This window comes from Microcaecilia unicolor, chromosome 10, assembly GCF_901765095.1.
Source record: "Microcaecilia unicolor chromosome 10, aMicUni1.1, whole genome shotgun sequence".
Classification (NCBI taxonomy): Eukaryota; Metazoa; Chordata; class Amphibia; order Gymnophiona; family Siphonopidae; genus Microcaecilia; species Microcaecilia unicolor.
Window position 1 is genome coordinate 210175891 of NC_044040.1, and position 12421 is coordinate 210188311.

Consider the following 12421-nt stretch of genomic DNA (forward strand, 5'->3'; position numbering starts at 1 on the left):
TTGAATGTAGTTGCAAAATACCACAGAAAGGCAGTATATCAAGTCCCATTTCCCTTTTCCTATTTCAGATTCTCAATGGAATGTTGCTACTATTTGAGATTCTACATGGAATGTTAATGTTGCTATTCCACTAGCAACATTTCATGTAGAAGCCTGTGCTTGCAGATCAGCAATGCGGCTGCGCAGGCTTCTGTTTCTGTGAGTCTGACGTCCTGCACATATGTGCAGGACGTCAGACTCACAGAAACAGAAGCCTGCGCAGCCACGTTGCTGATCTGCAAGGGCAGGCTTTTCCATGGAATGTTGCTAGTGGAGGCGTAGCCTAGTGGTTAGTGCAGTGGACTTTGATCCTGGGGAACTGGGTTCAATTCCCACTGCAGCTCCTTGTGACTCTGGGCAAGTCACTTAACCCTCCATTGCCCCTGGTACAAAATAAGTACCTGAATATATGTAAACCGCTTTGAATGTAGTTGCAAAATCCTCAGAAAGGTGGTATGTCAAGTCCCATTTCCCTTTATCAGAGATGGAATGTTGGGCTCAATAGACTTTGCTCTTATCCATTGTGACACCTCTTATCTGCAGTTGCTTTTACACATGAGTGGTGATTGGGATGGGTGAACCATGTTTCAGCGCTTCATACTCCAATGGATTGTCTGCTAGAAATATTAGAGGTAATATTCACCCAGCAGGGGTCAGCATTTTGTTAAATACTGTGCCCATGTATTCAGTGGTGAGCCCTTATCCGGGTACTGGTACTCCATATTTGGGCACATGGGGTCCAATATTGAGACCGCAGGAAGGAGCCCGGCTAACTCCTATGCTCGGAGATCAGCCCGGATATTCAATGCCGGGCCATGTCCGGACAAGTTTAAATCAACCAAAGATATTCCAGCTATTTCAACGGCCTAATTTGGCCACCAAATTTAGCCCTCAATGTGCTGAATATCGATGGATAGCTGGTTATATCATGTGATATAACCAGTTATTCACTAAGCGCTAACCAGCAGTATTCAGCAGGAGATAACCGGCTATCTCCCGCTAAATATTGCCAGATAGCCAATTAAATGTCATTTAACAGCCAGGAATGGCTCCTGGCTAATTAAATGGTTTTAAAAAATTAGGGGGGTTGGGGGGAAAATGTCTGCAAGGACTTACCTGGGCAATAGCTACCTTTTTGTTGCTAACCTTCTGTGTAAACACAAGTTGTATGTAATTTCACATTGCGATTGGAAGTTATTTGTAAGCCACTTTGAATCAAGCATGTGTGGGATAATGTGGGATAGAGATATAAGTACATCTCTATATATAAAAGGCACCACCAACGTTGTAAATGAAGCCTCCAGCCGGAAGTGTGAAGGGGGAGAGATATCCAGTTTCCCCATGAGTGTCTGCCCCGCCCTCGCTCTCTCTGTAACACAAACATTGAAGGAAAACACAGCAAAGCACGAAATCAAATCGCTCTCTCTGTAACAGTGAAGGACTCAGAGGGGGGATGGGAGAGAGGGCTGAAACCCTCACTATCTCTGTAACACAAACACAGCAGGAAACTTAACACTGAAGGACTCGACTTCAAGGGGGGAGGGGACAGAGAGCAGAGGGGAAAGGAGAGAGGGCAGAGGGCAGGGAGTAGGGACACACACACTCCCACATGCACACAAAAGAAAACCTTGCTAGCCCCCGTTTCATTTGCATCAGAAACGGGGCTTTTTTACTAGTAAGTAGATAAGTATTGTCATGCTGGGAAAGACCAAAGGTCCATCGAGCCCAGCATCCTGTTTCCAACAGTGGCCAATCCAGGTCACAAAATACCCGGCAAGATCCCAAAAATGTACAAAACATTTTATACTGCTTATCCCAGAAATAGTGGCTTTTCCCCAAGTCCATTTAATAACGGTCTATGGACTTTTCCTTTAGGAAGCCGTCCAAACCTTTTTTAAACTCTGCTAAGCTAACCGCCTTTACCACATGTCAATAAATAAATAAATAAATAATGCTGATATTCAACAGCGGAACAGTGGTAGATACTCAGTAAACTTAGATCTGCCTATTTGCTGTCCTAAGTTAACTGGATAGTGATCCAGGCACTGCCATTGAATATCGGTGAGTACCTCCTTGTTCCTTCCAGACCTTCACCTCCAGATCATCCCTGGCACTAACCGGATAGTGCTGTGATAGTCTGCCCAGATTTTCAACTGCACTATTTAGAAAATCCAGGCATGACCCAGTCAGCGCTACTTAACCAGGTAGGAGGAGCATGTTAACCCGGTTAAGTAGTGCTGAATATTGGACGCACTGTCTTTCTCAATGAGTTCCTGATTAGCGCTGCTAACCTTTTTTCAGGTTCCCATAGAGGGCATCTCCATCCTGCATCAGTTCCCCTTCTCCTCCAGTGTGCAGAGGATGTCGGTTATCGTCGAGCTGATGGGAGAGGATGAGGTTGTTACATTTATGAAGGGAGCACCAGAGAAAGTGGTCGGCTTTTGCAAGCCAGAGACAGGTAAGAGAATGAAGATGTTCCCAAATGATTTCTAGAGAGTTCCCGTCCACTAAAGAACCTGGCTGACACAGACCTGACGAGAACTCCCATTGCCATTAGTGTCCATCAACAAACATGGAGGTGACTTTCGGCCCTCGATCATCAAATGCAGAGGTCATCAATGATACTTTGATTGGTGGATGGGAAAATGTTGCATTCCTGTCTGACTGCTGAATTCTGGTCAAAGTACATATCCATACGCCCAGTCGGGAAGAGTTCAAACTGTCTGGTAAAAAGTAGAATCAATGAGTTCCGCACGGGAAGTGTCGTAAAAAATGTTCTTTATTAAGACACCAGAAGAGACCCGACAAGCGGGTCGTGTTTCGGCAGAAACGTCCGCCTGCCTCAGGGGTCAAATACAACAGTACTTAAAGCGCCCAACGCATGCCAAAATGGAGTTACCGCCCGGCTACAGTGTGGCTCTTGCGATAATTTCATTTTTTGTGCACGTCCGATATGCGCATCTAAAAAATGATTTTTATTTTCAGACACGCTTATTGAGCGCGTGCCAAGTGGCATTTGATGCGCGTAGGTCATTACCATCCGGTTACCGCATGAGACTTTACTGCTAGGTCAATGGCTGGTGGTAAGGTCACAGATCCAAAATGGATGCGTGGCAATTTCCATTTTGTCGCATGTCCATTTTTGGCAAAACTTTTAAAAAGGCATCTTTACAGGTGTGCTGAAAAATGCTTATGCGCGCGCCCAAAACATGCATTTACACTACCGCAGGCCATTTTTTCAGCACGCCTTTGTAAAAGGGACCCCACATGACACCAAATACATGTGTTTTTCCTACAGCCCTTATATGTGTATATTTTACAAAAGGCTCAATTTTCAGCAAGCCTTTTGTAAAATAAACTGCAAATTGTGAATGTCTTAACCTGGATGTCACATTTCTCCTAGAGAATTTTTTATACTGTTCAGCAACTTCTCTGTGTGTCTCCTGCTGTTTTTCCTTGCAAATCTATTTCCGATAATTGTGTATTTTATGGTAAGTCGACTGCATTGAACCATTTTGTTTTCTGGTGGCTGAATATTGCCGCTATCCAGATAAAGAAACATACACAGAGAAGCAAAGTTGTATTTGAGTAGTGGTCAAATAATCTCTAGCCAGGACATTGGCCTCCCAGTGGACATGTTCCTTCTTCTTCACCGCTAAAATGTTATCTGTAATTTCCCTGCCAGCCAAGGATCCTGGTGGGCATTTGATATTTTTATCTCATTCTAGTTATGCTCCAGATCACATGCCTCCGATGACAAACTTACTTTTAATATATTTTACCTCACACAGTTCCAGAAAGCTTTGCGAGTGAGCTCCAATATTACACGTTACAAGGTTTCCGAGTCATTGCCCTGGCATTTAAGATCCTGAGCGTACAGGAACATGAGAATATGGATAATATCATGAGGTAAGAAAGACCTGCCTAATCTTGTTGAAACTGTCTATGGACATTGGACAATACAATTAACAGGATGTTCTAATAGCCTCATCTACGCTCTTTGCAAACTCAGATACATTTAATGGACCAATGTAAAAAATGTCAAAGCCCACCGAAAGGATCATGCAGTAAAATGTGCTATCCATTAGCACCGAGTTTTATGCTTGATTTCCCCATCTCCCTGATGAAGGAAGAAAGATTAGCATGGGGTAATCATCAGGAAACCACTGAGCAGAGCGGTGCAATGCGTACGCAATGGTTCGGTGGAATCTTAGCGGAGATTGGGTGGTGACCAGTGGTGTACAAAGGGGGGGCAGGGGGGTGGTCCGCCCCGGGTGCACGCCGCTGGGGGGGGGGGGGGTGCTGCGGCGCGCACCTGTTGCCCTGTCTCAGTCCGAGAAAGTTCGCAATTCGCATGTGTTCACTGCTCCCTCTGAGTCTGCCCCGGAACAGGTTACTTCCTGTTCAGGGGCAGACTCAGAGGGAGCAGTGAACACATGTGAATTGTGAACTTTCTCGGAGACAGGGCAGCAGGCTCGCGCCGCGGCACCCCCCCCCCCCCCAGCGGCGTGCACCCGGGGCGTGTCATTTCGCCGGGGGGGGGGGGGGGAAAGAGGTGTCATTTCGCCAGGGGGGGGGGGTCGTGCTGCTCCCGGAGGGGGGCGCATCGGCAATCTGCCCCGGGTGTCAGCTAGGGTCGGAACACCACTGGTGGTGACGCTAGTAATTGGAGACTTCTACGGTCTACGCCCTGATCGTGACTGAATAGATAGGGATGGGCTGGAGTGTAAATTTTAAGGGGCTTCGATGTTAGCTTCAGAACTTAGTACAAGAACAGTACTGGGCAGACTTCTACGGTCTGTGTCCTGAGAAAGGCAAGGACAAATCAAACTCGGGTATACATATAAAGTATCACATACCATGTAAAACGAGTTTATCTTGTTGGGCAGACTGGATGGACCATACAGGTCTTTATCTGCCGTCATTTACTATGTTACTATCCTGCTTATTTTCGAAGGAGAAGGCCGGCCATCTTCTGACACAGAAGAGATAAGGGAATAGTAAAGTGAGGATGATAAAATAAGGGTTCTGAACAAGTGAATAAGGGTTAGGAGTTAAAAGCAGCATCAAAAAGGTGGGCTTTTAGCTTAGATTTGAAGACGGCCAGAGATGGAGCTTGACGTACCGGCTCAGGAAGTCTATTCCAGGCATATGGTGCAGCAAGATAAAAGGAACGGAGTCTGGAGTTAGCGGTGGAGGAGAAGGGTGCAGATAAGAGAGATTTACCCAGTGAACAGAGTTCCCGGGGAGGAATGTAGGGAGAGATGAGAGTGGAGAGGTACTGAGGAGCTGCAGAGTGAATGCACTTATAAGTCAGTAAGAGGGGTAAGGGTCACGTGCTACCCATGCAGTAACCATGCAGCGCAAGCCAACATGGGTGGGCTGCTGGTTACTGCCAGGAATGCCCCTGTGGTAGAAAATAGAAAATTATTTTCTACTGTGGGATTCAGCACATGCCAAACTTGGAATTACCGCTGTGTGCATGCGCTACCTCAGGTCTCACATGTTAACCGGGTGGTAATCATCAGCATGTGTACAATGCTGATTACCGCTTGGTTAGCGCCGCGTGCCTGAAAATAAAATATATTTTCCAAACCGCGTTGTGGATGCACATAAAAAATGAAATTACTGCCCGGGCCATGCAGTAGCCAGGCTCAACATGTTCCAAATTGGTGCATGTTGAGCATGCATAGGTGCCTGTGCAGCTTATTAGAAGGGTCCCTAAGTGCAGTAGCAAGAGGAATTGGGACCTCAGCATTAAATGCCCTATGAATCAAACTAAAAACTTTAAACTGGACTCTGTACTTCACTGACAACCAGTGTAGATTTTGCAGTATTGGAGAGAGATGTTCAAACCTGGATAACCCAACAATAAGTTTAGCCACGACATTCTGGGCCATTTGTAGCGGTTTCAAAATATAAGCCGGTAATCCAAGAACAAAACATTGTGGTAATCAAATCATGGAATTATCAAAGACTGCAATACTGTTCTAAAATGCTTATCAGTCAGCAGCCATAAGTACATAAGTATTGCCATACTGGAAAGACCAAAGGTCCATCGAGCCCAGCATCCTGTTTCCAACAGTGGCCAATCCAAGTCACAAATACCCGGCAAGATCCCAAAAATGTACAAAATATTTTATACTGCTTATCCCAGAAATAGTGGATTTTCCCCAAGTCCATTTAATAACGGTCTATGGACTTTTCCTTCAGGAAGCCGCCCAAACCTTTTTTAAACTCCGCTAAGCTAACCGCCTTTACCACATTCTCTGGCAACGAATTCCAGAGTTTAATTACATGTTGAGTGAAGAAAAATTTTCTCTGATTCGTTTTAAATTTACTACACTGTAGCTTCATCGCATGCCCCCTAGTCCTAGTATTTTGGAAAGCATGAACAGACGCTTCACATCTACCCGTTCAACTCCACTCATTATTTTATAGACCTCTATCATATCTACACAGGATCTTCAATGTAAAAAAGATCTTTTTCACCAGGCCCTTCACATGTTTATTTATTTATTTATTTTCATTGATTTATTTGTAGCATTTGTATCCCATATTTTCCCACCTATTTGCAGGCTCAATGTGGCTTACATAGTTCCGTAGTGGTGATTATCAGTTCCGGAAAAGAGAAATACATAGTTAAAGTAGACGTGATTGAAAAGATAAAGTAGAATTTTGAGGTTGCTCAAAACGTAACTTTCTGATTCAAAGTCAGAACTTGCACTCTTACACCTAGTGCTGTGCAGGTACTGTTACTTGGGTAATAATCATCTCTTCTCATAGTTACAGCAATGTGCATCTCTGTTTTAAGGGAAAAAGTGGAATGTGACCTGGAATTCCTCGGTCTGTTGATAATGGAGAATCGGCTGAAGGCAGAGACGGTACCAGTGCTGCAGGAACTCAGCAACGCCAAGCTCAGGATGGTTATGATTACAGGTATTTTGTCGGGGACATTCTTTGCAGCTCATGGTTGGTAATAATTTATTAAGCCAGCATCATTTTATTATTTTCTGATTTTGTAATTATAAATACATTTTTTAACTGCACCCTTCATCCTCCTCTGTCGTAGACTTCAATTTGCTTAGGGGTATGTTTACTAAGGTGCGTTAGCATTTTTAACGCACCTATAAATTTAAGGCACGTTAAACGCTAAAACGCCTATACATTTCTATGGGCGCAGTAGCATTTAACACGAGTTAACCATTTACGCACATTAAAAATGCTAACGCGCCCATAGCGCCGCTTAGTAAACATAGGCGTTAGTGATAATTAAACAACAATGGATAGATTATTCCAGAGTCAAGGGTTTTCCACTTCATTTCCATGTATGATTTCCCTGTGGCATAAATCTTATAATTTGAAAATAAATAAAACATGTAGACAAAATTATTGCAAAGATCCCACAATTTAAATGACTTGACCTTAACTTCTCCCCTCCCCCTATTGAAGATTGTATCCGCTATCTGCTCCTTCGTCCTTCTCTATTTCCCTATATCTATTTTTATGATTATGTAAACCACTTAGCTGCCTATGTATCGGCCCCGTAGCAGTATATCAAGTTTCTGGAAATAAATCTTGCTGCACCATATGCCTGGAATAGACTTCCTGAGCTGGTATGTCAAGCTCCATCTCTGGCCGTCTTCAAATGTAAGCTAAAAGTCCACCTTTTTGATGCTGCTTTTAACTCCTAACACTTATTCACTTGTTCAGAACCCTTATTTTATCATCCTCACTTTAATATTCCCTTATCTCTTATTTGTCCTGTTTGTCCTAATTAGATTGTAAGATCTGTTGAGCAGGGACTGTCTCTTTAAGTCCAGTGTACAGCGCTGCATACGTCTAGTAGCGCTATAGAAATGATAAGTAGTAGTAGTAGTCTTGGGATTCCGGAATCTAGCTATTCGTTAGGATTCCAGAATCTTGCTATTCTTTGGGATTCTAGAATCTTGCTACTCTTTGGGATTCCGGAATCTAGCTACTCTTTGTCCTTATCCCTTATTTGTCCTGTTTGTCTGTCCTGATTAGATTGTAAGCTCTGTTGAGCAGGGACTGTCTCTTCGTGATCAAGTGTACAGCGCTGCGTATGTCTAGTAGCACTATAGAAATGATAAGTAGTAGTAAAGATGTTCTTCCTGATCACAGATAAGTCCTAAAACAGGACCTTCTCACATCCAGCCCAATAACCACATAGATTCTCCTAAAGTTCACCTGTTGAACTCAAATTCATGCACTATGATCTGCTCCAATTCAGAAATTATTCAGATTTGTTTTGCTGCTATTTTAGGTCTTAATCAAAATGTTACTATCGAGAGGACATCAATCATGTTGTTTTCCAGGTGACAATCTGCAGACCGCTGTAACCGTTGCCAGGAATTCTGGGATCATTCCGAAGACCGGTAAGTATTCTAGTTGATGCACTTGAACCAGATAATTCTACCAGAGCATCCATTACCTGGCAACCAATGGAGGATCCTAATCACAACGGACACAACAGCAGTGTGAGCATTATCAGGGGGGCTGCAGACTACTAACTATGAATATTTAAACAAAGCAGGTCTCCAGCATAGTGTACACCAAGCGATTATACTACTCCCCAAAATGCAGATGGTATTGTTTTGTATGTTATTCCTAGAGAAACAACTGTGTAAATATTTGCCAAAGTTTTTTCTGCAATAAGGGGCCCTTTTACAAAAGCTATTTTATACGTACATTAGCGTGAGCTAAGCTTTAGTAAAACGACCCTTTAATTGGGATTTTAATTGACACTTGGTCAGTCCAGTTATCAACTGCTGGTTTATGTAAGTATACAGTGCACCATACAGATTGAGGAGTGGCCTAGTGGTTAGGGTGGTGGACTGTGTTCCTGAGGAACTGAGTTCGATTCCCACTTCAGGCACAGGCAGCTCCTTGTGACTCTGGGCAAGTCACTTAACCCTCCATTGCCCCATGTAAGCCGCATTGAGCCTGCCATGAGTGGGAAAGCGCAGGGTACAAATGTAACAAAATAGAGACTATTTGAGATTCTACATGGAATGTTGCTACTATTGGAGATTCTACATGGAATGTTGCTATTCCACTAGCAACATTCCATGTAGAAGGCTGCGCAGGCTTCTGTTTCTGTGAGTCAGACGTCCTGCACATACGTGCAGGACGTCAGACTCACAGAAGCAGAAGCCTGCACGGCCACATTGGTGATCTGCAAGGGCCAACTTCTACATGGAATGTTGCTAGTGGAATAGCAACATTCCACGTAGAATCTCAAATAGTAGCAACAGTGGAGGAGTGGCCTAGTGGTTAGGGTGGTGGACTTTGGTCCTGAGGAACTGAGTTTGATTCCCACTTCAGGCACAGGCAGCTCCTTGTGACTCTGGGCAAGTCACTTAACCCTCCATTGCCCCATGTAAGCTGCATTGAGCCTGCCATGAGTGGGAAAGTGCGGGGTACAAATGTAACAAACAAACAAATAATTCTATAGGGATTAGGTCGGCATCAGATGAAGCTTTGGTTAATGTACAAGGAAATAATTATTTTCTGTTTTGCAGGAAATGTTTATCAGCATTGAGAAAAAGTACGACCCAACAAATGAGATGGGCAACTATTATTTTGCCATGAGTGGCAAATCTTATCAGGCTATTGTGAAATATTTCTACAGTTTGCTACCAAAGGTATGTTTGGAGAATGAAACTATTTCACTGGAAAACACCGGTGTCAAATAATGGTTTTCTGCCCTTCAGCGTCACGGAGGGGTTGATGTACAGAGCTGTGAATGAAGGAGTCTTTTCACTCTAATTCTTCTCAACTGATTCCTTTTGTCAGTTTTTTCTTTTGTCGTCATTCTTCTCTGTTTTTATGTGAAAAGGCGATGTATTAATGTAGATAATTTAAAAAGAGAAAATCATGCTGAGAATAACTTGATGTACTGTACTTCTCTCCTATGACGAGTTATCAGAGACTGAAACTCTTCACACTAAGGGGGAGAAGTTATCAATATGGGCTGCTATCAAGATGTGGTACTTTACCACTAACTTGTGCTGATTTGGCATTGGAACCCATTTTATGAACATGTGTTGCCATACTGGGATAGACCAAATGCCCATCAACCCTAGTATGGAGTGGAGGAGTGGCCTAGTGGTTAGAGCACCAGTCTGCAAGTCACTTAACCCCTCCATTGCCTCAGGTACAAACTTAGATTGTGATCCCTCCTGGGACAGAGAATATCCAGAGTATCTGAACGTAACTCACCTTGAGCTACTACTGAAAAAGGTTTGTGAGCAAAATCTAAATAAATATTATTTGGGTTCTTACATGGAATGTTGCTACTCTTTGAGATTCTGAATGGAATCTTGGAGTGGAGGAGTGGCCTAGTGGCTAGAGAACCAGTCTTGCAATCCAGAGGTGACCAGTTCAAACCCCACTGCTGCTCCTTGTGATCTTGGGGCAAGTCACTTAACCCTCCATTGCCTCAGGTACAAACTTAGTATTGTGAGCCCTTCTGGGACAGAGAAATATCCAGTGTACCTGAATGTAATCCACCTTGAAATACTACTGAAAAGGTTGTGAGCAAAATCAGAATAAATAAATATCCTGTTTCCCAGCAACAGTCAATCCAGGTCACAAGTACCTGGCAGATCCCAAAAGAGTAAAAACAGATTTTATGCTGCTTATCCTAGAAATACGCAGTTGATTTTCCCAAGTCAACTGCTTTTACACATTCTCTGCAACGAATTCCAGAGTTTAATTACATGTTGTGGTGAAGAAATATTTTCTCCGGTTTATTTTAATTTACTACTTAGTAGCTTCATTTTATGCCCTCTAATCCTAGCATTTTTGAAAAGAGTAAACAAGCCATTCCTGTCTACCCGTTCTACTCCACTCAGAATTTATAGACCTCGATCATACCTCCCCTCAGCCGTCTCTTCTCCAAGCTGAAGAGCCCCAGCCACTTTAGCCTTTTCTCACAGGGGAAGTTGTTCGATCCCCTTTATCATTTCTGTCACCCTTCTCTGTACCTTTCTAATTCTGTTGATAATTTCACTCCTTAAATAAAGAAAAAAAGAAATGTCTCCAGAAATCGAAATCACTGTTATATGTAAAAAGAAGTGAGCCAAGTATAGGACAATCAAGCCATTGTGACATCACTGATGAGGTTGGCTCTTAGGCATCGTTGGAATGAGGCATTATGACATCACAATATCAGCTCTGGTTACTAGAGACTGAAACTCTTTACAGTAAGGGGGGAAGTTATCAACACGAAACATCAAAAGTTCATCACGTACCTTCTTAAACCTCCACTACCCCCAATTGTAGAGGACTCAAATACAAATCACTACACGCATGTACCTTCACATACCTCTGCACAAAATCATGGCATAAACTACCGAATGCTATACGAACAACGCATGACTTGACAACCTTCCGGAAGTTATTGAAGACGCACCTGTTCGAAGAGACTTACAATAAAAATCTCCTAATGACTTGATTCCATTCTATATCTAAACCAACTTATACTGATCCTTTCTAATTTGATTATGTTAATCACATTATCACTATTGGTCATTATATCTTACCTGTTTTATTTTGTATTATGTAAATAATTCTACTGACCTATCTACCTAATTTCTTACACAGAAATGTGTTAAATTAGACCATACCTCTTACTCTGTTTATGATTATACCTTTTGCAACATAGTGTAAGCCACATTGAGCCTGCAAATAGGTGGGAAAATGTGGGGTACAAATGCAGCAAATAAAATAAATAAACATGGACTACCATTAAGAGATGTCTTATTTTACTGTTAATTCCAGTTATTAGAAAGTAGGTCTCATTGCATAAAATGGAATCTTTGTAAATAGCACAAGTTAGTGGTAAAGTAACATATCTTACAGATAGCTTACATTGATAACTATGTCCCTATATGATTGTAGGAAAAAAAAGAAATTTTCAGCAAGCTTAGGGCCCCGTTTACAAAGCAGCAGTAAAAGGGGCACTGTGGTAGCATCTGCACATGGATTTGCAGTATGCCAAGGCCCCCCGTTACTCTACTCATTATTTATACTAGTAAAAAAGGCCCGTTTCTGATGCAAATGAAACGGGGGCTAGCAAGGTTTTCTTCTGTGTGCACGTGGGAGGTGTGTGTGTCCCTGCCCTCTCTCCCCTCCCCCTCTGAGTCCTTCATTGTTACAGAGAGAGCAATTTGATTCCTGCTTTGCTGTTTTCCTTCACTGTTTGTGTTAGAGAGAGAACGAGGGCGGGGCAGACACTCATGGGAAACCGGATATCTCTCCCCCTTCACACTTCCGGCTGGAGGCTTCATAGAACGTTGGTGTTTGCCTTTTATATATAGAGATACCTTATCTTATCTCCCCTCACTGCCTTTCT

The 12421-nt window shown here is 43.0% G+C and overlaps 1 pseudogene; it reads left to right on the forward strand.

Moving 5' to 3' along the window:
* LOC115478383 overlaps positions 1-12421 on the forward strand; it is a 93795-nt pseudogene that overhangs the window by 37582 nt on the left and 43792 nt on the right.